The sequence below is a fragment of the Camelus bactrianus genome, chromosome 11, assembly GCF_048773025.1.
Source record: "Camelus bactrianus isolate YW-2024 breed Bactrian camel chromosome 11, ASM4877302v1, whole genome shotgun sequence".
Taxonomy (NCBI): Eukaryota; Metazoa; Chordata; class Mammalia; order Artiodactyla; family Camelidae; genus Camelus; species Camelus bactrianus.
Window position 1 is genome coordinate 20,729,106 of NC_133549.1, and position 27,097 is coordinate 20,756,202.

The 27,097-nt window shown below is 50.1% G+C and overlaps 1 protein-coding gene across 2 annotated transcripts in view; it reads right to left on the bottom strand.

Annotated features, from left to right (window-relative positions):
- Positions 1 to 27,097, bottom strand: part of DOCK1 (dedicator of cytokinesis 1) — a 484,307-nt gene that overhangs the window by 100,979 nt on the left and 356,231 nt on the right. The gene's annotated exons all lie outside the window — the stretch shown is intronic.

The following is a 27,097-nucleotide window of genomic DNA, read 5'->3' on the forward strand; positions in this document are numbered from 1 at the left end:
ACAAGCTTGCTCCTTCAGTAGATTTGTTTTATTACTCTTGAGTGTGTTTACAATAATAAAGCCTAGTCCAGACACTTCTTTTTAAATGACCCTTCTCCCTTTGCACAAAGGCAAGATGCAAAGAATGAGCATTAGGTCACAGATAATAAACTTAATTACCCTTCTGTTTAGGCAGCAGGAAACAGCCAGAGAGTGTAAGCACAATCTAGGTTACTTACTAGGAACTGGTACTCTCTGACAACCTGACCGCTTTAGCTATGCATGCCTGGAGAAGCTCCCCAGCCCTGACGGTCCCAGAGCCACTGAAGGCCAGTCAGCCTGGGAGGAGGGAGAAAGGGAAGGTCCAGCCTGGGAGGATGGAGCAAGGAAGGTCCAGCCGGGGCTTTAAGGAGGTCCCCAGCACCACCTCCCACCAGAACCTCCTGCCCGACACCCGCTGTCATCCCAGCTTCCCTCGCATTCTGCTCGAAGAAAGAGCATTTGCAAGCATCACTTCACTGAGACCTCTCAGTGGGATCCAGGACCAAAACGAGGGTGACAAATGGCCTGTGCAGGAGTTCGCTATCCTAGTCACTGAAGAAAACCGTAGCCAGAGTTATTTGAATTCTTCCCCGAGGGTATTAAGAAATCACCGGAAAGGAGGAATTTGTGTTGTAAGTGACTGTGCACGGAGGGACAGGAGGACCCTGGCCTTGACCATGAACCAGGAGCAGACTGGGCAGCAGGATCTGTCAGCCACAGGGCTGCCGGATTTTGCCACTACTGGATGTCTAGTTAAATTGGAAAAATAGCTCTTCTGGCTGAATTCTGTAACTTATTGAAAAAAAAAAAAAAAGCTAAATATAGTGAAATAGAGTAGGGCCCTCTGGGGCCTTCCCAGGACAGACCCCCCCTCCCCCCGACCACCCAGGTCCTCCACCTGCCTCTTGTGCCTGTATACATACACACATGTATACCATATGCTGTCACTAGTGTGTGGAATTTTAAAAAAAGGACACAAATGAACTTACCTACAAAACAAAAACGGACTCACTGACATAGAGGACTTATGGTTACCAGAGGGGAAAGAGGGTGGGAAGGGATAAACTGGGAATTTGAAAACTGCACCTCTTGGGGAGTGATGGAAATGTCAGCCATCCTGACTGTGGTGGTGGTTCCGTGGGTGGATACATCTATCAAAATTCATCAAATTGTACGTCTGAAATATGCGTAGAACTATACAGGGGCCACACCACAGTAAAGGTGTTAAAAAAAGAAAAACTTTACTGAAAGAGTAAGTTTCATCAGCGAAATAAGAAAACACAGAAACAAAGGGAAATAGTGAAGCGAGACAAAACGATTGTTTAGTCATTAAACGAAGGCAAGGACATCTAGTTCCGCCTCAAGGGCTGTAGATAACATTCTGAGCCCTGTCCTTCGAGCTGTTTTGTAGATATTGAAATCCCCACCAGGTGGGAAAAGTTAACTACATGATGACCAGACTGCAGCCATGACGGAAGCTGCCACAGTTCCAGGAACTGGCCTCAAAAAATGGGAACAAACCGACCCTGAACTGAAGAGTAACTGTACTGAAAACAATCAGGGTGATGCTGCCCAGATGACCGATGTCAAGATGACTGTCAGAGCTGTCTGTGCCGTTCTGCACGTAGCAGCGCCCCCTCCTTCTGCACACCTGAAAACTCCCCTTTTAAAAGTTCTTCCCACTGATCAGCAGTGGGGAATTGGCCTTTGGACTCAAGTTTGCCTTCTTCCCTGGTTGCCGGCCTCTGGAATAAAGCGAACTTTCCTTTCTACCAACACTTGCCTCTCGAGTACTGGCTTTTGAGCAGTGAACAGTGGAACTTAAGTTACAGTAACATTTACAGTATCCTGACAAATTCATCCAGGACCAGGACTAGATCCAGCGAAAGCCTCGTATGTACAGGTCACCTGGAAACCCGAATCAGCCATCCAGCCTTGGCCTGTGGTCACCTGAGTCATGTCCAGCCCTCAGAAGAGTGGGATGCAGGGCTCAAGAGAAGATGCTCTACCCCATCCACATGACCCTTGGCAACCGAGTTCAGGTAGCATCTGGGTCATGCCCTGCCCTGACCCCGGTAACCAGAGGAGCTCCCCCAAGTGTCAATGGCCACAAACACCCTTTTTCCCCTTAACTTTTCCTTCAGCTTTGAACTTGGTTGTTCATTACAGCACCCCAGGGTCCTCATGAGCTTTAAATGTCATGAGCCCCGCCCCCCAGCCTCTATGACAAAAATGATAAGTTCACTTGAACATGCATTATTATTACAGGCTAATTATCTTGCCTCCAGATAACACCCAAACAGTTGCAATATGCTACTTCTAATTAAGCTCTGGAACAATTTCAGCTAGTTAAATAAAGATATTGCTCAAAGTGACTTAAAAAAATATGCCACGCTGAAATAATATGAAGGCAAAACAAAAACTTTTTAATGAACAGACAACTAAGAAGGACCAGTGCTGAGAGAGATTCTATCATTTAGATTCATTATAAATTTTTTTAAAAAGCCAAGATTAAAAAAAAAAAAAACAACAAACAAATAACACAGAATGCGATTTGTAGGGGGAACTAAAGGGAAGATCAAATAAAAACCTTAATCAGCGCTGCAAACAACGCTGAGCCACTCAGTCTCCGTGCAGCAAGGACCCTCTGCCACAGAGCCACCTGGGACACAACGGACATTATCTCCTACCTTTCACACTTGATGGATTCAAAGTTTAGCAATGCCCCAAGTCCACGAGAAGATAAATCAATTAGCTAGGGAAAAAAAGGCCAGAAACAGAGGCTAACTTTTAGGTCAGAACATTTAATAGCTGCTGTAACTCACGAGTTATTTCTCATAAAGCTGAAACTAGGGGAGATACATCAGAAAATCACATCAGAAACTTCTGCAGAACCACTGGAGGGACAGGAGGACCCTGGCCTTGACCATGGGCCCTGCTCTATCTCACATTCAGTCGAAGACTGGGGAGAGGAAGAGCCAAGCAACTGGACGGCAGGCTGCCTGGCCAGTCTGAAGTGAAGGGCTCCAGCCCAGCAGAGCTGAAGAGCAAGTCGGCACTGCTGGGAGGCAACGAGAGGGTGACGGGGTGCAAGCGGGCTCTCCCCGGCGTCCCTGGTGACCCTGTCCACGCCAGGCACTGCTGGAGCTGTGCTCAAGGACAGGGAAGCCCTCCAGACTGTTCCCAAATTGTCCTGTCTGTTTATTCACCCGTGTGCCCACAACGCCAAGTGGGCATCTGGCACCTCACATATGTTCACTGTGCACGAGCCACAGGAATGAATGATCAGAGGGATACGGGTGGGTGGGTGGATGGATGGATGGACGAGCTGACCCAGAAGATCAGGCCCTGACCACAATCAGGGGGCTCAGAGAGGCTAGAATGTTCCGTAGCCCCCGGCTCGGCCTGGAGTCCTTGCACGGCTACTGTGTAGACTTTCTGATGTCAGGTTCAGCTCTTTTGAGGTTCTCGCTAACCAGATTTCTCATTAGGCACTTAGCATTTATGGCTGAGTATTACTCCCTCAGCCTCCTCTCCACTTCCGGAGCTAGTTCCTCGATGGCAGAAACCTTGTCTTTTACACATCAGGACTCACCCACTCCCAACCCCGCCAAGCACCTGAGAGGACCCCTGGCCACTGTGCATATTCAGAAATGGTCTGATGTAAGGAAACGTTAGTTTGTAACTGCACTAACAGATCTCTCAGAGCCAGCAGTAGGTCCAGAAGCCCCCACCAGCCAAACAAAACACACACACACACACACACGCACACGCACACACACACACACACACCCGGAGCCTCCTCTGGTCGGGGGGAGGTGAGAATCCACTCTCCGGCAATCTGAGTTTCTCTTTATCCTCCCCATTCAACATTACTACACATAAATGCCAGGACACAGTGATTAGAGGTCATGCCTACTGTTCATAATGTTCCTGGATCCCAAGAACATGAGGATGAGGTGTCTGCAGGGGATGGACGGGGGTGGGGGTGTGGAAGGCAGAGAGTGGGACACAGCCCTGCTTCTGCACTGCAGAAAGGGAGGGGTTGGGGAAGAGATCAGTCACCCCATGAACCAAGCGAGTCATGTCTCATTCCAAGCCATGAGAAGTAAGTCATTTCTAACAATTACTAATGGCCTGAAAACTAAATGCTTTCAGGGATGCTGGCCCACGAGGCCAAAATGACTAAGAAAAAGGGGAAGCCCGTACTTCCTAGAGCTCTTTTCAATCATTTTTAATCTCTGAAAGGATTTATTTATAATCTAAAAACTTTAAAGGTAAAACCAGACGCACAGAATAAATAATGTAAAGAGAGCCCAAGGCAAATTAAGCCGTCTCCCAAAGCCTCGAAAGTCAGAAGGTCTAGATGCAGTGCCTCTGAGACATTCAAATTATGCACGGCAAATGGCTGCAGATTTTATTTCCAGTGACCCCATGGAAAGAACTTTCGCTCACTCTTCTGGGAAGCAGTCTTGTCTCCAGAAAGTCAGAGTCAGCATCTTTACCACTCTTGTCATAATTCGGGGGCACCATGAGATAGAGAACATTCATTCCCAAGGCTCATACAATTAAAAACAAACCAAAAAAATCCCAGGAAGCTTCCCTTGACCTCCTCCTCTTCTACCTGCACAGTTAACTGCGGTGAGCTCCCACCAGGAACAAGACGCTGCGCTGTGATTCGCGATGGTGTCAGATCAAATGGTAGCAGTGTAACTGATGTCTACATGTGCGTGCGGACAGACCCCATAACAGTCTTCATCCATCCAGTTCTATCAACTGTCTGTCTGTCTGTCTGTCTGTCTCTTTACATTCATGTAAACATTCAGCTACAACAAGACCTCCAAAAGTTGCTCAAGTTTTTGAGGTTCTCATATTCTCAACTAACACGTAAAGGTACCAAATTATGGGGACTCAAGCTCCCTTGAACTTTGAATCTAAGGGTTTTTTTTTTTTTTTAGCTTTGAGGTTAAAGATAAGAAAGAGGTAACGACACATAATTATAAGTCATTTGAACACTGTGACCTCCACTGACACTTTACAAAGGGTGAAAAGGGGAGACATACCCGATGACTCTACGGCCGCAGGTGTTTAGGGGACAGGCTGACGGTCATTGGGCCGGGCTCTATGCAGGAGGTGGCCGCGGACTTCCAAGCCTGCCAAGTCCAGGCATTTTCCACAGGGCATCCCGCCGGCCCACATCCCCACTCTGTCCCCTAAAGCTACCTATCGGAAAGCAGTGTGTACTGATCAATGAACGTAGCACCGTCCTGAATAATTATGTGTTAATTGAGTAGAGGGGAACTTTGACAGCAGAACATAAGCAGGAACCAATTTAACTACTAGAAGCTCCTGGCACAATTACAGTCACTAAAATGACTTTATTATGACAGAGCCGCCGGCATTTCTCTATCTCTGCCACCCGGTGTTTGCTGCCAATAAAACTGGGAGATGAGGGGCCTCGTTACTACACAGGGAAACACATCGGGAGTGTGCAGGGCATCCGGTGCCAGACAAAGCCCCATTTCTCAAACGGTGACACCGTGGAGCTTTTCCTATCCCTCCCCCGAACTTACCTCACGTTGCATAATTAGGCTGTACAGTTCAACACGAGGGCATTTAAATACCTCCGCACTCAAACAAGAGTCGCTTTGGGGCGGCCAGGAGGGAAAGCCCTGCGTCTTTTCACAAAACGTTTTGCCCAAAGTGGTTGGAAAAAAGGAAACACATTTCAAGTGACAGGTTCCATCCCTGCAGGACAGCCAGTCGAGGAAAAGCTGCTGGAAACTTGCCTGAAACCGACTGCCGCGGGACTCAGGAGCGCTGGGAAGGAGAGGCGACTTAAGGTGAGGTGATGAGAGAGATGCAGCGGACATCACATCAGTTCCATGGGATGAGCACTCCCCTCCAGCTGACCAGCCTTTGGTCAAGTCAGTGACTAAACAGGATCAGCTGCTCCCCATGGTCAGATCTTGGGTGGGGAGTGAAGACTACTGCACACAGAGAAGTGACTTCTAAGAAAGACCCTGGTGTGTCGAGGTGGCCCAGTGCACAGAAGGCGGGGACCTGGGTGAGACCTGCCTCCAGTCTTTACGACTTGGGAACCAGTGGGAAGATGGGTGTCGCAAGAACTTTCTGGGGATGAGGCAGGAAGGGGCGGCTGGGGCCAGACTGTGGGGAGTTGGAGATGCTGGGGTACAGAGTTGGCTCCTTTCTTCTTCAAATCAGTAAGCCTTCAATGTCCATCAGACTCAAGTAAAATCCAAATTGCTCTGAACCTTTCCACTGGCCAGCCCTGAAGACGCCAGCTGAGTCTGTGAGGCCCCCAGGAGTGCAGGGAATTCCCAGGGAGCATCTTCTCCAGACTTAGACGGTCTCATCCCTGCTGGGGTGGGGGGAGGTGTATGGGCTGGGCGGGGTGGTGGTCTCCTTGAGCAGAGCTCTGTGGGCCCTGGGCTGCTTGTCTGACGCATGCTCAGTGCAGCTGCACTCCGGACACCTCTTCTGCCTCAGGTTCCCACCAAAACAGTGCGTGCTGCCCACAAACCACAGCGGGCTGAGGACCAAGCACCCTGAAAGTGGCTGGACTGACCCCAGCCCTCCTGCTTCCTCTCCTGCTCGACCACCCCTTCCATTCCTGCTGCTCTGCTGCTGAGCATCTACCGAGCACCTTGCATGTTCCACACAGTGTTGTTATTTCATAGGAGTCATGGGGTTTAATGCTCACAAATCTCATGCGGTATGAATCACCTAATATTTTTACAAATAAGGAAACGGAAGCTCATAGAGGCAGACGTGCATGTTTCCCAGCAGGCTTAGGTCAAGGTTACGATCGGTCACAACTATGCTGCCTTCCTTAGGGACATCAGTCAGTGTGGTCATCATGATACAAGTGTCACCCTACAACCGTGTCCCTTTTACACCGTATTAAGGAAACTTTCCAACAGATACGAGCAAAGGAACCCACGTGCTCTTCACCTGGCTTCAACAGTGATCACCTTCTGCCCTTGACTGCTTCACTTCTTCCCCATCCTGTACCTGCTCCCACATTGTGACTGTTACGATTATTTTAAACAGACTTGACTTCTAACAGCAGTTGTAGGTTCTGAGCAAAATTGATTGGAAAGTACAGAGAGTTCCCATGACCTCCCTGGCTCCCCGATTACTGACATCCCGCGCCAGAGCGGCACCTGTGTTGTAACTGATGCGCTTACACGGGTTCATCATCATCACCTGCAGTGCAGGCTCATTCGTGGCATTGGACACTCCATGGCTCTGGACAGATACACAATGACACAGAGTCACCACTGCAGGACCATCTCGAACAGTTTCACTGCCCTAAAACTCCCCGTGCCCTGCCTGCTCGCCCTCCCTCCCTCCCATGAGCCACTGGGCCCCCGATCTTTATGGTCTCCATAGATCTGGCTTTTCCAAGGTCTCACGTGGTTGAATCATACAGTATGAAGCCTTTGCATTTTGGCCCCTATTATTTTTAGATGCTTTTCTAAGTTAGTTTTTCCCAGGTTTAAGGCCCTTAACACTGAAGGCACTTTACTGCAAAGAATTAAAACACATTCTCTTGTCAAACTCTTTTCTAACTCATCTTGGCAGCAGAAAGGGCTTGCCTCCCACAGGGTTCCTGGGTCAGCCAGCCTCCGAGCGTCTCTTGCCCCACACTCCCAGCTAACGAGCAGGAGGCTCGTGTCACTGATGGGCTGGATGGTTTGGGGTGGGTCGCTCTGCAGAAAATGGGCTTTTAACATGGACCTCCCCGGGCTTCCCTGAGGTCTCCGTGTCTGCAGAGGAGCGGCTGCTGTCTCCCGCGTGGCATCCGTTACCGTTATGACTAAGACACACACGCACGTCGCTCTGTGCATAACTGGAAGACGAACCCTCCTCCGGCTACTTCTCACCAAGCGCGCCGGGTTTCTTCCCGCGCTGGCCTCAGCGACCTCTCCCATCCTTCAAATGGGAGGGTTCCCAAACCACAGCCTCCGGCCCAATTTTGTAAATTAAGATTTAGGCGTCCTTTTTTTTTTAAATAAAGGCTTTAAAAAATTGTGGTAAAGTACATATAACAAAAATTTACTATCTTAACCATTTTTAAATGTACATACAGTTCAGCGGCGCTAAGCCCATTCACATTGTTGTGCACCCATCACCACTGTCCATCCACAGAACTCCTCTCTTAAAGCAGACACTCTGCACCCATTAAACAGCCACTCTCTGCTTCCTCCAGCTCCCGGGCCCTGGCAACCACCATCCTACTTTCTGTCTCTATGAATTTCACTACTCTAGCTTCCTCGTATAAGTGGAATCACACAATATTTGTTATTTTGCGTCTGGCTTACTCCACTGAGCGTACTGTCCTCAAGGTTCGTCCATGCCGTGGCCTGTGTCAGGATGTCCTTCCTTTTAAAGGCTGAGTAAGATTCTATTGTGTGGATGATGCCACGTTCTCTTTATCCCCTCATCCATGGATGGACACTTGGGTTGCATCATCTCTTGGCTACTGTGAATAATGCTGCTATAAACACGAATGAACAAATATCTCTTCAAGTCCCCGCTTTCAAACCCAGAAGTGGGGTTGCTGGCTCATGTGGTAATTTTGTTTTAATTTTTTTTGAGGAACCAACCAATTTTCCACAGCAGCTGCACCATGTTACATTCTGGCCCACAGTGTACAAGGGTTCCAATTCCTCCACATCCTGGCTAACACTGCTGTTTGTTTCTTTGTTTTTCAGTCATTCTAATGGGCCTGAGGTGGTACAAATAAAGTTTTATTAGAACACAATCATATCCATTCAAGGATATTCTATGGCTGTCTTCTCACGACAGCAGCAGTGTTGAGCAGGTTTCTGGTCCTTTACAGAAAGTCTTGCCAAGCCCTGCAAAGCTGTGCTTCAACTCTGATCTGTCTTTGACACAGATTTTCAGAGTTCTCCGCTTATTTCAGGCAGGAGCCACAGCTCACGTCTGCTTCCTGGTATCAGAATATAAAACTTGTTGATCAGAAGGAATTAAAAAGCCCCCTCGAAAGCTTAGAGAAGAGAGCTTCCCTCTTCGCGCCTGGAAGTGGTCTTATCAAGAGTCAGGGGAAGAGATTTGGAAACCAAAGCAGGTAAGTTCCCTCCATGTACACCTCCAGGCACCATGTCTTAACTAACAGCCTTATTTCAGGGTCAAGTTTTAAAAATGAATAAAGCCCTCCCCGCTACTCTCCATTACCTCCTTCTTCTTACTCTCCTCTCCTCCCCAGTCCTGCCTGCCTCACTACTGCAACATCACAAAGTAAGTGTTGACTGATGTAGGGGCACTTTGTAGAGGGGAAAAGTCCCTAAGACAGACACATCAGGAATGCCCCCAGCAAACCCTAGAAAGTGAGACGTCTCTACCGATGGAGGGGCATGCAAGGGACAGAGTATCCTCACTCTAGAGTCAGCCACACCAAGCAAGCGAGGGTCCTGGCTCACCCCAAAGCCCCTCCCACCAGCACCCCAGTGTCCGTCCGGCAGGCCTCCTCCCCCTTCTCCCAGGGCCTCCTATTGCTCCCCTGATTACCAGCTGGAGGTGTCGAGTACAGCCACGGTGGACCCGCCCAAGGACAGCCTTGGGGAGGACAGGCCAGAGGGCAGAGGAGCCGGGAAGGAGAGGTGACCAGAGAGCCGGCCCTTGGGCGTGGGGACCGACTGCACCAGAAGATCTGCCCTCCAGGGTGTGAGAGTGCGTGGACCTGTCACTGGGGTGTTTTCCGAGTTCCCAGTATGTGGGGTGGGGAGGAGGGGGCAGAAATGAGGAGTCAGGAGTTTCTATTCAGCGATGACGTATTTGGGGGATAAACAGCGGTGATGGTTGCGCACACGGTGAATGGAATTAATATCACTGAATTGTGTATAGACACGTGGTTAAAGTGGCAAATTTTGTGTTATATATTTTACCCCAACAAGAAAGAAAGGAAGGAAAGAAAGAAAGAAAGAAAGAAAGAAACAAAAACACAAGAAGGAAAGAGAACAGGATATTTGCGGAAGCTGCAGCAGTGAGAGCCATGATTTTTCCGTCCGCACCCCCACTACCAGTGTGAGTTACTGCCGTGATTTCCAAACCAAACCAAGCCAAGCCAAGCCAACACACACAAACCAACTTGGGAATAAGAACCTGTGACCTTTACTCCCCAAAGAACCAAGCTGTTCAGATCTGTTCTGGAAGGAGTGGGGCATTAACAAACAAACGTAACACAAATAAGTAGGAATATGATAATAATAACAGCCACCCACAAGACCTTTACGCCCCTGGTATGTCATTTCTCCCTAATCCGACACAGGACAGAGGTCACTTAGCAGGGCATGTCTCAAATCTGCTGCAAGTCCATGGAAGGTCCACCTGTGCTGAACCTTCATTCTCTACAGCCCCCAGCCATGTGTCTTACATAAAATACAGTATAACTGAACCCACTTGGTAAGCCCATGAAAGCATTAAGTGGTCTGAGGTCTTGAGCCAGCTGCAGGGCTCAGGGCAGGTAGCCTTAAGAGAAACTAGGACAGTTACACCAAGGGAATGACTCTTTCTAGTTATTCCCTGCTCGGAACATACTAGCGAGGCCTAGAATTTTCCTGGTTCATTTTCAAGACTTGCTAACGGGCACTGTCATCATTGAGCAAATGAATGTCATTTGCTTTGGGCTCATTTGCCAAAGGCTAAGAACTGGAACACGGTTTTCTGCTCCCTTGGGGGGCTGAGCGCGTGCGGGGAGCCGCCACCTGGCAGCTGGCGGTGTTTTCAGCAGCTCCCCGTCCTCACTGGCGGCTGGGGACCTCCCTGGGCTGGTGGGCCTCCCTGAGTGCGATGCCCCCTCGGAGAGGAGCTGAAGGAGAAGCACAAAAGGGGAGGGACGTGGAGAGACCGGGAGCCTTGAGCCCTGTGCTTAAATCTCACCCCGTCACTTACAGACTGTGCACATCCGTGGGCAAGTGAGTGAGCACCTCTGAACTCCAGCGTGCCTTACTGAGGGCCGTGGAGGGGGCAGTTAGAGGACTCGGTGTCTGCAAGGGGCCCGGGTCGTCCTAGCTGCTCAGTATTCGGTAGGTGCAATCGGGCTCGTGATAAACAGACAAAAGATGAAGGCCTCGGTCCTCTTCTTTGCTCTTTGTTACAAAAGAGGCCTGTGAAGGATCTCAGCTTGCAGAGAGCACAGGAGAGTGGAGCACATCAGCGCTCAGGGAGGCTCAGGTGCTGTCCAAGCTCTTGGGGAAGGAGAACATCTTGAAACTTCAGCTCTTGGATTTCTGAGGGGCTCAGAATTCTCATCGCTCACTTAATGAGTGTATGGAACCTTCTTCAACTATCTTTGTCCACGGAGAGCAGTTCAGACAGTACCCAAGACTTTCATGGGAGGGGCAGCTTCCCAAGGCAGAAGTGGGGGGGGCCGGTGAGGCTCACGTCTGGGTTTTGAGACTGGATCCAGGTCCGACAGGCACCGCGTGAGGGCCTCCTGCCCCCGGGTAGGTTTTCTGCTGATGCATCACAAAGGACCACGAACGTAGTGGTTTCAACAACGGTGATCTCATGGTTCCGCGGGTCAGAACCCCCTGGGGGTTAAACTGAGTCTCCTGCTTCAGGTCTCAGAGGCCGAGGCCCAGATGCTGGCCAAGGTGGATTCTGGGGGGAGGCTCTTAACTCCCAAGCTCATCCAGGTTGTCGGCAGAAGCCAGTTCCTCGTGGTTGTAGGTTTGAGGTCCCCGTTTCTCTGCTGTCAGCCAGGGTCTGCTCTCTGCTCTTAGGGGCTCCCTGCACTCAATCCCAAGACGCCATCTTCAACTGGCCATGCTGAGCCTTCTCACTTAAACTGTCACTTCCTTCCTCTGCTACGAGCCAGAGAAAACTCTCTCCTTTTAAAGGCCTCCAGGGACCACACCAGGCCCGCCCAGATAACCTCCCTATCTTAAGGTCACCTAATTATATCTGCAAAATCCCTTTTCCCAAGAATGATAATGTATCTTATTTATAGTTTCATTCACACTCTATCAAAGGAGATTCTCCAGCGCAACTTTGGAACCACAACCTCCATGCCAAACGGGTTCTTCTGGGCCCCACTTTCAATCTTCTACAGGAGACTAGCCCCAGAGAGAGAGAGAGAGAGGCTGTCATCATGGAGTTCTTTCCTTTGTTGGCCCCTGGGCTGTTCTGAGCATTTGTGACAAGACGAAAGAGTCCCTGGAGTGAAGGGGCAGCGGGAAGATAAAGCTGGAAATACCAAACTGAACCAGGTCATGCAAGAATGAAGTGGCTGTTTCAGGAGGCCACTGTCTGCAATCCGCTGAGTGACACTTTCTATTAAAAGGCATAACCGTATTCTGAGCCCAGGATGTCATCGGATTCCAAGTTAATTTGTTCGCTGGATTTAGGGTAGCAACCCAGAACACAAGAACTCCCAAACTGAATAATGATTTTCTTCCCCATACAGTCCATAAAATCACCTAAATAGTCCCTCATATTTACCTAAGTCCTCTGATTTATACTAAAGAGATGAGGCTTCCTTTTTAATGAGAGTAGTGTGGTCCTGCACACTGAGTAATGGAACTAGAGATTCCTCTGCGCATGTTCTAACCCTAAGCAAGCAAATGTAAAACTGGACAGTATCAAATCTCAGCGGTCAGTCAACTACAGCCCATGGGCCAAGTCCAGCTCTCTGCCTGTTTGTGTAAATAAAGTTTTATTGGCACAGAGCTATGCCCACTCATTTACATGCTGCAACAGAGAAGGAATAGGCCAGAAAGCTGAAAATCTGGCCTATCTATTACTTAAACAAATGCTATTCAAGAAGCAAAGATCTAATTACCTACTCCGATCACTAGGAATAGTTCCCACTACTTTTTCCCTGTAAACCAATCAATCCCTCCCTATTTTCTAGTTAAAAATCTGTTTACTTTTTACTATGAAGACCGTTTGATCTTGTTTATTCTTTCCTGGATATAACAGTGAGCATTCCCACATCCTCAGCCCCAGCCATCAAGCATCCCTGAGCTTTTTCCTCAACAAAACCCTTGCCATGAGCCCAGAAGGCTGGGATTCAATACTTGGATGCTGAGAGGCAGGCAGCGCAGTGGCTGAAGCCGGGACACCAGGGATACACGGCCTGAGATGAAATCCAGGCTCGACCACCGACCAGCTGTGTAAGCCTTGAGCTGGTTTCCTCATCTACACAAAGGGTGTCAGGAGTACACTGACCTGCTAGGTGAGCAGAAGGCGTGCACAGTGCCTAGCACAGTGGCTGGAGCACATTAAGCACGAGGTAAGCATCAGGAGGTCTGAAAATCACCCCAAGAACTTCAACAGACAGTGCTAGTTTAAGGGATAAATTCTAAGTACTACTGTGGTCAGTTGGTCACCAGCCTTTGATCAGAAACCCACATTCCAGCAGAGATTTGGGCAAATGCTTCAGCTAAGACTTATTTTGATTAAAAGCAGAAATGTGAGAATAAAAATTGTTTTTATTATTTTCTTGTATGAAATCTGTGCTTTCTTAATGAACGAAATGGGTAACAGAAATGGGCTCTCCTAGCGGAGCTCAACGTTATGCAAGGTGAGTGGATGAGCTAAAATAGTTTAGAGCCTCTGCCCGCTTACGTGTGAACAGGGTGCGTGGGTCTCAGGAGCCCAGTATTGAGGGAAGGGGCCCAAAGCCCGACCCTCTGCTCCAGCATCAAGCCACTGGTTTGGACAATTCTGGTTGCCTGATGGTGACTATAACCTTAAATGAATCTTGCCTCCGGAGACTTTCTCAACGCCTAAAATGACAGAGAAGTGGGGCTTCTTGAAGTCTCAGAACAGACTGTGTGCATCGACTGTTGGTTTCTTAATAAATGTCTGTGTGGTGGCACTTTTGAGACAGGAGGGAAACGGGCAGGGCACAGACATTCAAGGAGTGACAGAGCAATTAACACCAAAATGGTGGAAGATTCAACTCCCAGTTGGCCTTGAAGCTCAAGATGGCAGCAGATTTGACTTCTAGTAGACCCCGAGCTTCACGATATGCTTATTGTATTATATTAGCATGATACATATCATGCCCACAGGCGCCAGGACAGTTCCAAGGGTGACCATAGAAGGTCAAACAGTGGCCGGTGGCCCAATCCCTGGCAGTCCCAGCCCCTTCCCCAGGGTGGTTGGAATGGTCCTCCCACTTGTTGGCAAGTGAAGCTGCCGAGCCCATAAAAACTGGCAACAGCGTGCCTCGTGGCCGCCTCTCTGGCTCCCTCGTCTTCGGAGACGGCCCATGCTCTGTCTGTGGAGCGTGTACCTACGTCTGCTTTAACCTGAGCACAACCCCCACGCCTCGTGGCCTTTCTCTCGCCTTCTGAAACAGCCTGCACTCTATGTAGTATGTACCTCTCTAAGTAAAATCTACCTTTACTCAGCTGTGGCTCGCTCTTGAATTCTTTCCTGCGCAAAGCCAAGGACCCACACTTGGCGGGGCACGTCCCAGGGACTCAGCTGAGACCTGGGACATGGCCCTCCTCTCGTCCCACATTCGTTTTTCCTGCATCACTTTGATCTGACACTTTCTTTCATTATCATCTGGTAGCAAAGTGGTGGAGAACAGCTACACATTTTAAATGAAGAACAGCTAACAGCATCTAAGAAACAGAACCTAGAACTTGCCTTTGGTCAATTCCCAATAGGAACTGGGTTTCTCCCGTTTATGGAGGAGTAACAGACAATGGACTGGACTTCAGCTCCTACGTCTGCAAAATGGGCTTAGAGAGAATGCTGCCTGGGCACTGACATACACAGGGGTCCCCAGTCCTGCCCCGGAACCTCAGTGGGGCCCAACCAAGCTGTCTTCTCAAGCTGCCCCTTAGGAAATCAACTTTCCTGTGGTTTCTAAATTCTAATGTTGACACGCTACTTTAACGAATGCCCAATTAATGGCAAGGATGAGATGACAGGGATGACAGTGAAGGCTCCCTCATGTCTCCCAGGAGATGTGGCTGGTGCTAGGTTGTCAGCGGAATTTGAGATGGGTTATTTCTACTCAGCCCATCTCTGTCATTTCAGGTCCAGGGGTTGAAGGCATCAGAAGCAGATTTCTCATCCTACAACGGTCTCCTCTGAGTCAGCATATCCAACACACTTCTCCTCCAGGGCCTTGAGAATGTCTGTGATCACTCGCTGATTCTTGATCCCGTGACAGCACACAGGTAAGCTGGGGAGAGCCAGAGGACCCCTCCTGGCTCCCTGAGAACCAAAACCCAGCTCTGTGGGAGCAGCAGCCTCCCTGAAATAGTTCTTTCCACGTCTGCGGCAGCCTCTCCCCCTGGAGGGGTGGCACGAGGCTCAGATGCACGGTGGATTATCTCACAGATGACTCTGACCCCACGCAGCAGGGAGAGAAACACTGAACACCCGCTGAGATGCCGAAATGCCCCGTAGGAGAAAAGTAGGCTCTTGCTCAATACACACGAGGACGAGAGGGCTGACCCCGACCAAGTAACTCTTAGGACTCTCCTGCATGCTCACGGACCGGCCACGACGGACAGGCGGGAACCGTGAGGTCAGCGCTCGCCCAGGCCACCCAGACAGCAGGCACGGAGCCCAGAAGCCCAGTTACTGCCCATCCTTCTCCCCGCCCCATGGCTCACTGGCCGCTTGGTGCGGAGAAGGTGGAGGCCAACACCTAGACTCAGGCCCCCCCATGCAGGATGCACCCCACGGATACAACTGAGCTGCCTGGCGTTCCCCGGAGGCACCCTTCACAGGGCATTTACATTTGGCCTTTAGAAATACGTGAGGGAAACTGCTGCTGAAATAGCCTGCCTTCCTCTTCCACAACTGGCTGGAAGGAGAAGCAGGGACTTTGCTCGAGTCCCAGAAGCATCCCTGGGGAGACAGCCCTGACGGAGGGATGTCCCCGAGGCTGCGGGGGGCGTGCGTGCAGAGACCACGTGGAACAGAGTCTTCCAAACACTGTCCGGCTCGCTCGGGGAGGGGCTGGGGGAAGGCCGCGTCTCTAGCTTGCCCAGGAAACGTTGTTTTATACACTGGGCAGCCCAGCCCTGGGTGCACCACACTAGGGGTTGGGGGCTGGGGTAACTGCACGGGGGCCGCACAACTCCAGAAGGTTACACGGAAAGCGTGGGTGGACATCATTCTCCACTTTATACTTGAATGTGGAAAAGGTGGAGGAGAGAGGGGTGGGTGGCAGAGGTGGGACTTTGTACCCATGGGAAGTGGCTGAACTCACCACCTGTAAGTGACGTGTGGGCTGGATGATCCTTAAGATTCTCGGGCACTAACGTGGGGTGACCCCATGATATCTGGGCACACGGGGAAGCCCTCATCGAGGGCCAGACCAGGGGACCTGTCATCTCTACTCACCCTTCCGCTCTCCGTGCCCCCACCCCAGGGAGCGGGTGGGGCACCGTAAAAGGGGAACCCAGGATGGAAGGAAACTCGGGAAGGTCTGTGGAGAGAGGGGCAGAGGCTTCTGAAGAGCAGAGGGTGGGGGGAGAATAAATGCTGTTCCCTCTTCTCCAGGCTGTCATCCCACTTGCCCAAAGTGAGAAGCGGCATCAAACATTTATGACCGTCATACATCTGATTATTTTTTTACTTTGAGATAAAGAACATCTCGATGAAACCGCCATTTAGAACAAACTCCACAAATGTCAAATTAAAAGAAGCAGAGGGCACAGCAGTCCTGCTTCGTGCCGACTGGTTCTCAGGGTCACAAGCAGACATCACGGCGAGTCCCGGACTGCGGCCTGGCCCGGGTTGGAAAGACAGAGGCCAAGGACAGGGAAAGTGGAAAGGACGTGGGACCAGCAGAGGGGTCTGGAAACCAAACCCTAGAAACCAAAAGGAGTTTCCAAGTAGGAAATTCCACAGGGGCCCAGCGACGTTCCTGAGTGCACTGCTTTCTTACTGCTGCTGTAGCAAATCGCACGGTAGCTGCATCAAACAACACAAATTCATTATCTTACAGCTCTGGAAGACGGAGGTCCAGGAGGGTCTCCCTGGCTAGAGCGGAAGTGTCAGAGAAGCTGCACTCCTTCCGGGGGCTCTACGGAAGTTCCACTTCCTTGCCTCCTCCAGCTTTCTACTTGCCACCTGTAACCTTGAGACCCCTGGCCACGTAGCATGATGGATTCACAGGGACGGGGAGGATGTGGGCATCTCTGGGGACTCCTGCTCTGCTTACCGCACTGATATAATCAAAGGAGCTGGCGACTGTAACCATGGAGGGAGGTGGAGGAGAGGGGAGGGGAAGGGAGGAGAGGGGAGGGGAGGGGAGGGGAAGGGAAGGGTTCCTGTAGGCTGGGCTGGGGCTGACTCATTTCCACACCAGCCAAGTCACATCGACTGTCCCATAAATATTTCTAGAGCAAACGAATGCCGAAAGGAACACATGAGATAGATTTTAAACTTCAGATTTGTTGCCACCATTGCTCCAGCCCCTTCACTGCTCTTCCCAGGTCCAGGTTTTGGGCTCCTTGCCCTCCCCGCCCACAGGCTGCACACCCCGTCTGCCTTGGGCCCATTTCTCAGCTTGCTCTCTGGTTTGCCGCCCCACTTCCTGGCTCTGACCTCATTTTGGACCTTCATCGGGTCCACAGTGTTGGATTTGATGCTATCAAACCTGACGTGCTCCCAGCCACGTGGACGCGCGGGAGGGAGCCCTGGGCGTCCCGTTCCACTTCCCCAGCCGCTCTCTGGCTGCGCTGGCCCCTGTGTGTCAGCAGCCCCAGCCTTCCCAGCCAGCCTTCTGGAAAGGCTCAAAATAGATGAAAAAAAAAAAAAACAAAAACAAAACCAAAAACCTAACTCCACATCTGCCCCTGCCTCCCTGCCAGATTCCTTCTGTTTTGTTTTGTTTTGTTTTTTCCTAAATGACCCTTTTTCTTTTTCCATGCTCTTACCCTAACTACAGGTCTGTGCTAAAGAGGGAAGGGGTGAGCCAAGGGGTGCGAGTCTCCACAGCCAGGCCCCAGAATCCTCTGCTCAGTAGATGGCTGCTGGGACAGAGAGGGAAAGGAACCATGGGCGTGGACTGGGTGGTCACTTACTGACCTCCGCCTGAGAAGCCCAGCGGGCAGAGTCCAGGGCCGGTAAGATGTGAAGGGTCAGGGCTCCGCATCACGGGCTGATTCCAGATTGAGAGCCAAGACGAGTGGATACGGGCTGGCACCCCGATTTCCCCTTTCTCGAGGAGACTGTGAGGCACTCGTGCAGGAAGCAAGCCAAGGAGGAAAGACCCAAGTCTGTTTGTGCCAAAGCCTCCGCTCTTTAGATGCCATTAATAAAACAAAGCTGTTCAGACACACGTGGCCAGGCTGTGCTCTGCTTCCAGAAAGCCTGGTGACCCAAGGGCTACCTTTTCACATGACTCTGATTTTCGGGAATCAGACACTGCTCGGCCCGAAGGAGATGGAATCCAGGATTTCCTTGTTCAATCTAGTAAATTGCATTCATCAACACAATAGTTCCAGTCTCCACATTACTCCGCTTTTCACCCCCCGAATGCGGCCACAGCCACGGCGTGCACTGACTTTGCTACTAACAGGAGGCAACTGGGTGATCATGGGCTGATGGCCATCCACCTCACTATGCTAAGTGGCTTATTACCCAAGAACACATGTGGAAAGTGCTCCGGGAAGCCCCGCCCGCTGAACACATGCAAGTCAAGCCCCTTAATTGAAAATATAATCTGTATTGCAGAGATTAAAATATATTGGATTCATTTTGGCTCTATTCTTCCCCATTGTCCCACATACATTTTCTTTATGCTACACAATCAAATTAGTTCCCCTGCTATGGAAATTATTTCCACACAATAAATCAATTTTATGGTGAAGCGATGACTGAATGTCCTATTTAAAGGAAAAGCAAATCAGGGATGGAAACAGTTTTCTTACTGATGTGATCAGTGTTCGCACCGTAGCCTTTTGGCGATATCTGTCGGTCTTATCTCTTTTGATTACTTCGTTTCCTTTTCTTCCCCTTTATCTCCTTTGGGGAGGCTTCAGTTTTGTGTGGGGGACAGGAGGAAGGTGGGAGCAAGTCAGAGAGGAAGAACCTCTGCATTCCAGCCTCGGGTCAGGGACGGCGCATTCCCATCCTCCCCGGAAGTCATCCTGGACCCCCTGCCGGGAGCAGCACAGCCCCCGAGGGGCTCTCCAGCCCCTCGTAATCGTTACTTCTTCACAGCATTTATTAGTTGCTGAGTTATATGATCTAGTTATATGTTTGCTGGGTTAATGTCTCAGCCCCCACCCAACCAGAGTAGAAGGCAAACTCCCTGAAGGCAGGGGCTGGCTCCGTCCTATTCAGCCTCAGATCCCCGGCCTCTGCAGGAGGGCCTGGCACAAAGCTGGACAGACAGCCAAAGACCTTACAAAAGGAGATGATGCTGTGACACGGAGGCCAACGCACGATGAGCTTCATTCCGACTGGGGGTGGGTGAGGGAGGAGAAGTGTTTATCAAAGGGGTCTTGGGGCCCCAGCACACGGACTTCTAGAAGGAACCTAGGCCCCACCGACCTTGCAGTGCTTCCCATGTGCAGGGCCTTTGCATATGCTGTTCCCGCTGCCTGAAGGGCTCCTGCTTCCTGCCTGGACACACCTGGGTAACTCCTTTCAACTCCCAGCCTTCCCAGACCCACTCATCCCTCATAACATGCTCCTACAGGACCATGTACCTCTCCATCAGGGCACTTGAATTTCATTTGTCATTAGAGAGTCACTTGTTTGGTGGTTTGAGCGGAGTCCGGCATCCTCTCACAGACTTTCAGCTCTATCTTTGCTTCCATCTGTCCCCAGCACCTAGCCCTCTATGTGGCCTCAGCAGGCACTCCGTAAACACCTGACCAGAGGGAGAATGAACAAATGCAGCCACGAAAATGATCCACAAGCTCATTCATCACTTTAAATTTGAATGCGGAGGAATTTAGTCAGTTAGTGTCCATTTACGGACATCCCTACGGACATTTCTACCTTAAGGTGGGACAAGAGAAGGTTCATAACTGCTGAGCCCGGACTGTGGCCCAGATATGCAGCAAACTGCACAGCAGACACCCTGCCTGCCTTCAGAACAAAGGCTCGATGATGACCCAAAGGCCCCTGTCTTCCTGACCCTTCAGCATCCTTAAGGCCGAGCCTATAGGCACGAGAGCAGCAGCAAGTTCCACAGCTGGCGACGTAGCGCACCTCCCAGCGTGGGGAGGCTGTTAACACCCTGGGTGAGTCCAAGTCAGAACTCGGTCCTCCAGGAACACATGGAGCCAGGGAAGACACCAGCATGTTAGCAGCATGCACAGAACAGTCAGAAGTTGGAAAGACTTAATGTTGTAAGAGGTTCAAACCCAAGTTCATTATCTCAACTAACCAAACCCCATGAGATGGCGCCAAGAAACATCGCTGTGTTGAACCGCCATCCAGGAAGCTGTAGCACATGGCGGGGTTTCAGGAACTACCTTTTCAGCGTTACTAGTGAATGCATTTGATCTGGACTCCAAAGCCGGATATCGGACGTGGTGAGTGCGTTCTCGTGAGCTGACTGTCAGTTCTGTGGTTATAAATGAATTCAGGTGATCAGAGGAGCAGTGCCCTGCGTGAGGACAAAGACACCTGGACTCCAGGTTGGACATTCTAGAATTAGGTACCGGGCAGGCAAACAAAGACAGAAAAATCTGTACCATTTCAACAAATCAAAGGATTCCATATTATACATCGAGTTTGAGGGGAAAAAAACTCTCATTTCAATGCTGTTTTGCAAAAGGTTGTAGTGGACTAAGCCTTTCTCTCTGGGTCCAAACAAACTCAGATGCACAAACTGCACGAGAAAAGCACGGCTGTTTTTACCTCGGGATCCATGCATCAGAACAGAGCGCGTGTCCTCGCTCCCAGACCCACGGGCTTATACAAAAATACACACTTAATGAGGTCACAGAGCTGGGACTGAAATGGCTGAAATACATAGTGTGGGCCCAGAAAAACTGTCAGCAGAGTCTCAAAATAGCTTTACTAAGGTCTGTCAAATTTGGAGAAATAGTTCAGGAAAATGATACAACAGCGCGCACGGAGGCCGCCGCTCATCGGAGCACGAGGCGGCCCGGTGAACCAGGCTTGGGGTGAGACATCTGATTACTGAAGGGGAATTTCTGTGTTCCACGGGGACATTTTTCATGGCCTTGGCATGAGGGGCGAGGTCTTTGTTCTCGGCGGGATGGGCTATTCCCAAGTCTGTCTGCAGGTGTCTGCAAATGCCCTGGGGTGGGGCCGGGGACGCGCGCAGCAGAAGAGGTGGGGCTGCCGGGGGAGGGGAGAGACGGCAGCCTCAGACCCGTTTTGTGGTTTCCCCATCCTTGCGTGTTCGTTTTTCCGCAGAATAACGCTGCGTCGTAGACCCTCACTCAGTTATCTTGTCAGCACCACCCTTTTGAGGTGAAAGTCATACATCTTTGTTAAAATCACCCACGGTCCGAAAAAATAAACCCCAAGGTGTCACAAAAATAAGAACCCAAACACAGCACTTTCAAATACAAAAAAGGGAGAAGAAATGAAGCTTTTGGTGTTTAATGCTCTATTCAGAAGGAATCCAAATAAAAGCTAAGCAGGATATGGATGGCTTTTTACAACTTTTTCTCAACATGATTTCTGATTTCTCAAAAAAAAAAAATCTGTAATTTCCTCTACCTTGTCACCAATGTTGCAGTTTTGCTATTGGAGAAATACAGTCCACCCGTCTCCTTTTCACTGGAATGCTAAATAAAAGTAAGGACTCAAATGCTTGCTTCCCAGTGGTTGAGAAGGATGCATGGAACCATGAGACCCAGCTGATGGGACTTCAGGGGCAGCCCTCATGAAAGATGAAGAAAGCAGGGCTCCATATTCGTTTGCTAGGTTTGCTGGGACAAGGCGCTGCGGACTGGGTGGCTGACACAACAGAAATGTACTTGCCCGCAGTTCCGGAGGCCAGGAGCCCGAGCCCGAGGTGTCAGCAGGGCTGGTTCCCGGTGAGGCCTCTCTCCTCGTCTTGCAGACGGCTGCCTTCCTCCGTGTCCTGCATGGTCTCCGTCTGTGTGTGTCTGTGTCCTGATCCCCTCTTCTCACAAGGACACCAGTCACATTGGATTAGGGTCCACTCTAATGACCTCATTTTAACCTTGATTATCTTTTTAAAGGCCCCTTTTCCAAATCCAGCCATATTTTGAGGCACTCGGGTTAGGACTTCAACATACAAATTTTGGCTGGGACACAATGCAGCCCATAACAGGTTCACCCCATGGAATCTTTGCCGTGGGTCCCGTGACGCACCTATGGGTACTGCTGGTGTTACTTTTTCCCCTTGTCAATGCTCCAGGCCACCATATCCTAATTCCTGGTCCCAGGGAGGGGACAGCTCGGCATGGTGCCAACTGGATAGCCCCTTGGCACAAGGAAGAAAGAGCTGGCTTGGTCCAAGCCTAGGACCAGGAAGCACCCCTGGCCCAGCTGGGCGGGAACGGGGGACTTGCTGCTCCCAGGGCTGGCTGCTCACGTCTGCAGTCATCACCTTATCACCATCACCACCGGTTTTACGGGTCTATCTGCCCATTTCTTTGAAAGCAGAGCCCAACTCCTTCATCTCTGAATCCCCGATTCACAGAGTAAAGATACAACACACATATTCTGAACAGCAGCCCCTACAGCGTGTGGATTCAGGGTGTGTCAAGCACCCGTGTAGGTCCTAGGAGGGGTGAGCCAGGTCCGGGTTCATACATAAATGAACTTTCCGATGAGACAGACAAGGTTCCTTCCCCCACAGCCATTTGCTAGTGCAATCTGCAGAGACTCAGAAAACCAGCTTCCCTTGGAGGTGCTTCCGGGACCCAGGTGCCCCCTCCAGATCTGGTCACATTGTGATTCCTAGTTTTCAACAGAAACCTCACGTTGGAGACAAGATACGTGTGGCTTTGCCTATATATATACACATGCATTCAAAATTGCTCAGAGGAGCGGCAGCTCTGCGGCCAGAGAGCATTCAAAATAACTGACAGCTGAACGAAACCCATTTACAGTGGAAACCGCCAGACTTGATTCGGACTCTCCCCAACACCAGTGTGACGCTCATCTCAGAAATCAGCAGGTGCGGCCTTCCATGGCTCATCCAGAACGCGCCCCAGGGGACCGTCATTCATTTCGGAGAGGTTTTGGTCCTTTGTTATTCCTTTTCCCTTCCTTCGGCTCATAGCTGAGAAAAAAATGATCTCCCAAATCATACTTAAACACACACACAAACACACATCCCAACCGACTCCAAATATTCCCACTCCTGAGAAAAAGCATTTCCACGGCCTGCCCTTCCTTGTTTTCAGGATGCCCTAAAAATAGACATCATTACAGTAGCCCAGGTCCCCGGAGGAATTTCATGTCATGAGCAGGCTCGTCAGCCCCCGTGTAAAAACAGGTGCGTGCGAGATGCTCTGAGTCAAGAGGAGTATTTCCAGTTTCAATATTCTTGGGCATGAAAAGTCATTTTCTCTAAAGAGTGCAGTGCTCCAAAAAACACCACATAAAATCTGTTCCACACAAAATCTCTTAACAGAACAAATCAATTGTGTACATCAGAGAGCTGCTGTATACAAAAATAACACACACACTGAGGCCGAGCTCAAATGAAAATGTGCACAAGCTCAGAGCCACGCCAGATGGGAGCCCGTGCGAGCCAGGAGTCCGTGCAATCACCGGGCAGGAGCTTTCCTTCCAGATCAGCTCCCTCTGCCTTTAGGTGAATCCATCTCAAGAAAAGGCACCTGGCGATATACCTCCAAAGGGAGGTTCCAGGCAAACCCACATGGACGTCAGGCAATGAGAAATGAAGTCATTGACTCAAGGAGGAAATACTTCCTTTGACAAGGGCTTTGCTAATGTACGGGGATTTTGGAAACATCACTGGCTATTTTGCTGACTTCAAAAACCTCAAACTTGAGCAGTCCACAGGCTCCGGCCTTTAGCCCCCTTTGACGTCTCCGTAAGTTCACGTCTTGGTGGGCTTCGGGGAGCCAGTGCTGCCGGCAGCCTGCAGTGAAAGGAGAAGGGGCCAGAGACCTGCGGTCACACTCCACTGCTGCCTCTTGACAAGTGCCTGAGCTCCGCTCTGAGAACTTCTATCTACAGAACGAGCATCGACTGAGCTGCGTGAGGATTATATGGGGAAGCCGATGTAGAGACAAAAATGAAACAAACGCACCTCAGATCCATTAGGATGGCTCCTGCCAGGAAGGGAGGAAGCGGGGAAGGGAGGAAGGAAGGAAGAGGAAAAAGGATTGGTGAGGACTTGGAGAAAGTGGAATTTTCCTTCACCATTGGTAGGAATGTAGACTAGGGTAACCGCCGTGGAAAACAGTAGGGAGGTTCCTCAAAAAGTGAAAAACTAGAATTACGATCTGCCCCAGCAATCCCACTTCTGGGTATATATATATACACCCAAAATAACTGCAGGCAGGGTCTCAAACAGGTATGTACACACTCATACTCACAGCAGCATTATTCACCACGGCCAAAAGCACAAGCAACCCAAGCGACCACCGACAGATGCACGGCTGTGGTCTACCCACGCAACGGGACAGGAGTCTGCCTCAGAAGGCAAGAGGACTCTGGCACACGGACGAGCCTTGAGGACATTACGCTCAGTAAAATAAGCCAGTCTCAGAAGGACAAACACTGTCTCATTTTCCTTACATGAGGCATCTAGACTGGGAAAACTCACAGAAACAGAAAGTAGACGGTGGCTGCCAGGGGCCGGGGGAGAGGAAAACGTAGAGCCAGTGTTTGACGGGCACCGAGGTTCAGTTCTGCAAGGTGAAAAAGGGGCCAGCACAGTCATGTGAACATACTCAACGTGAGAGAATTGTGGGCTTTTTTTGTTGTTTCTTTTAGGGGGGAGACAATCAGGTTTATTTATTTAGTCAGTTTACTGGAGGTACTGGGGGTAGAACCCAGGACCTCGTGCACGCTGGGCGTGCGCTCCACCACTGAGCTCTACACCCTCCCCGAGAACGGTGTACTTTAAATAGTTTACGATGGGAAGTTTTATATTATGGATATTTTGTCACAAGTAAATTTTTTAAAAATTTAATTAAAATTTAAAAAAAAAATACAGTCAGCATGCCTAAGGCACAGGAAGGGCTCACGACATTGTTTTGTCAACATCAGCCCATGGGTTTTGCTGCTGCACCAAAAAGTCCATTCCTAGGTGAGGAAACAGCAGGGTAAGGGGTCTCTTTTTGCTCTGTGGAAAGGGGGAAGCCTTATCTGCTGCGGGTGCCAGGAGCCCTGGGCGAAGATGACGTAAGATTCGCTGATCATCAGAGGCTGCAGGATTGGAGACCATCCCAGATAATCAGAGAGATCGTGAGGGGCCAGACTCAAGACCACGGCTCACAGAATGCTTAAAACAAGTCCCAGGACACCGGAGGAAGGGAGCGAGCATGACCGGGCCTGAGGAGAGCCGGAAAGGAAACAAGAACTTGAGCTGTTTCATAAATCCTGGACCCACCGCATGAAAGGCGGAGGGACCTTCCTTCTCCTCACTGAGGCTGAGTGACAAGGGACTGAGGAGCAGGTGAACCGGGAGGGCGTCAGGCTGGGTGGGGGCTCAGTCCCATCTCTCTTGGGAGAGGCCCCAAGTCATCTCTCTGAATGGTGACTTGCAGCAGTTGGCAGCTCTGCCTGCGATCAGCAAGGATGGATGAGAGCCCTGCTCTTCAGCGTGTGCCCCACGGAAGAGCTGCCTTAGATGTACCTGGGAACTTGCTAGAAAATGCAGAGTTCCAGGCTCTTTCCCAGATCTTTTGGATTCAAAGCTGCATTTTACTAAAATCTCCAGGAGATTCGTGTGCACAGTCAAGTTTGGGAAGCACTGGGGTAGAAGGTCCCCTGGCCTATTCTACTTTGCACCTCATCATATCCAAGTATCTGTGCATGAAAAAAATAAAACAAAACCCACTAAAGGAGCTTTAGATCCAGACTCAACTTGAACTTAAGAGCAACACATGCCTGCCTGCATCACACTCATTTGAGATGAATTTTCTGCCATCGGCTTTGGTCAGCCATTTCTCTTCTCCTCTTCTGACTGTCATCTAATAAGACGTAAGAAGGGATTAATCAGCCGCCTAGTTTGGGGCATAAAGAGATTGTAGTGATGTGTTCTAGCAGCCCCCTGGAGTTCACTTCCTTCTATTTCATGACAACCGAGGCATTAAATAGTCTTAAATCATCGGGCTGTCCCTTGCCTGCTCTGTGACCGCCCCTGTGGCTTCGGAAATCCGATATGAGGAATCGTTCTTCATGGCAACCTCCGTAGCTGCAAGCCGGGCGATTTAGAGAACGTTTTCACGAGGGCAGTTTCTCCAAACTCTGCTTCTGTTACAAATTACTCCCTCGTTTTGACAACACTTACAAAATATGCAGTTTAAGTAATACAAATGGGTTATCAAATTTCCATGATGTAAACCGTCAGAAAAGTTGTTCCCTATCAAAAAATCCATAATAAGGCAGCGTCAAAACTCAACTATTAACTTCCCACCCAGCTAACTGGGCATTCAGCTATTGGAAGGGAACGTAATACGCGTTTCCTTCATTTCCCAGGGGCGGTGGGGTGTGGGGTTCAACATGCGACAGCCTCCCATTCATAGGAAACCCCCAGTCCTAGCTCTCTGCGTTAATGATCACCAGAACCTTCATTAAAAATGCAGAACACGGTACTCCCGTGACCTAGACCATAAGATGTGAAGGGAAGTTTTTAACATTGTGAATCATCCCATTGAAAATTAAAACGGTCCTTCAGAAGGCTGGACCCTGATAAGTCCCAGAAATGGTCAGAGAAACAGAGAAATGTGGTCACAGCTGTGTAATGTCCTAACTATAAGATGTATATAATCCCAGACTGAGCTCAAACAGAGAGTGGGTCCTGCATCCCAGGTCCCCCCCACCACGGATGAAGAGCAGGGATGCAGGGTCCGTGCTGGAGAGGCAGGTGGTCAGATGCCTACACACCGACCACGTCCCGGCGGGCACGCAGAGACTCACAAGGATTAGCAGA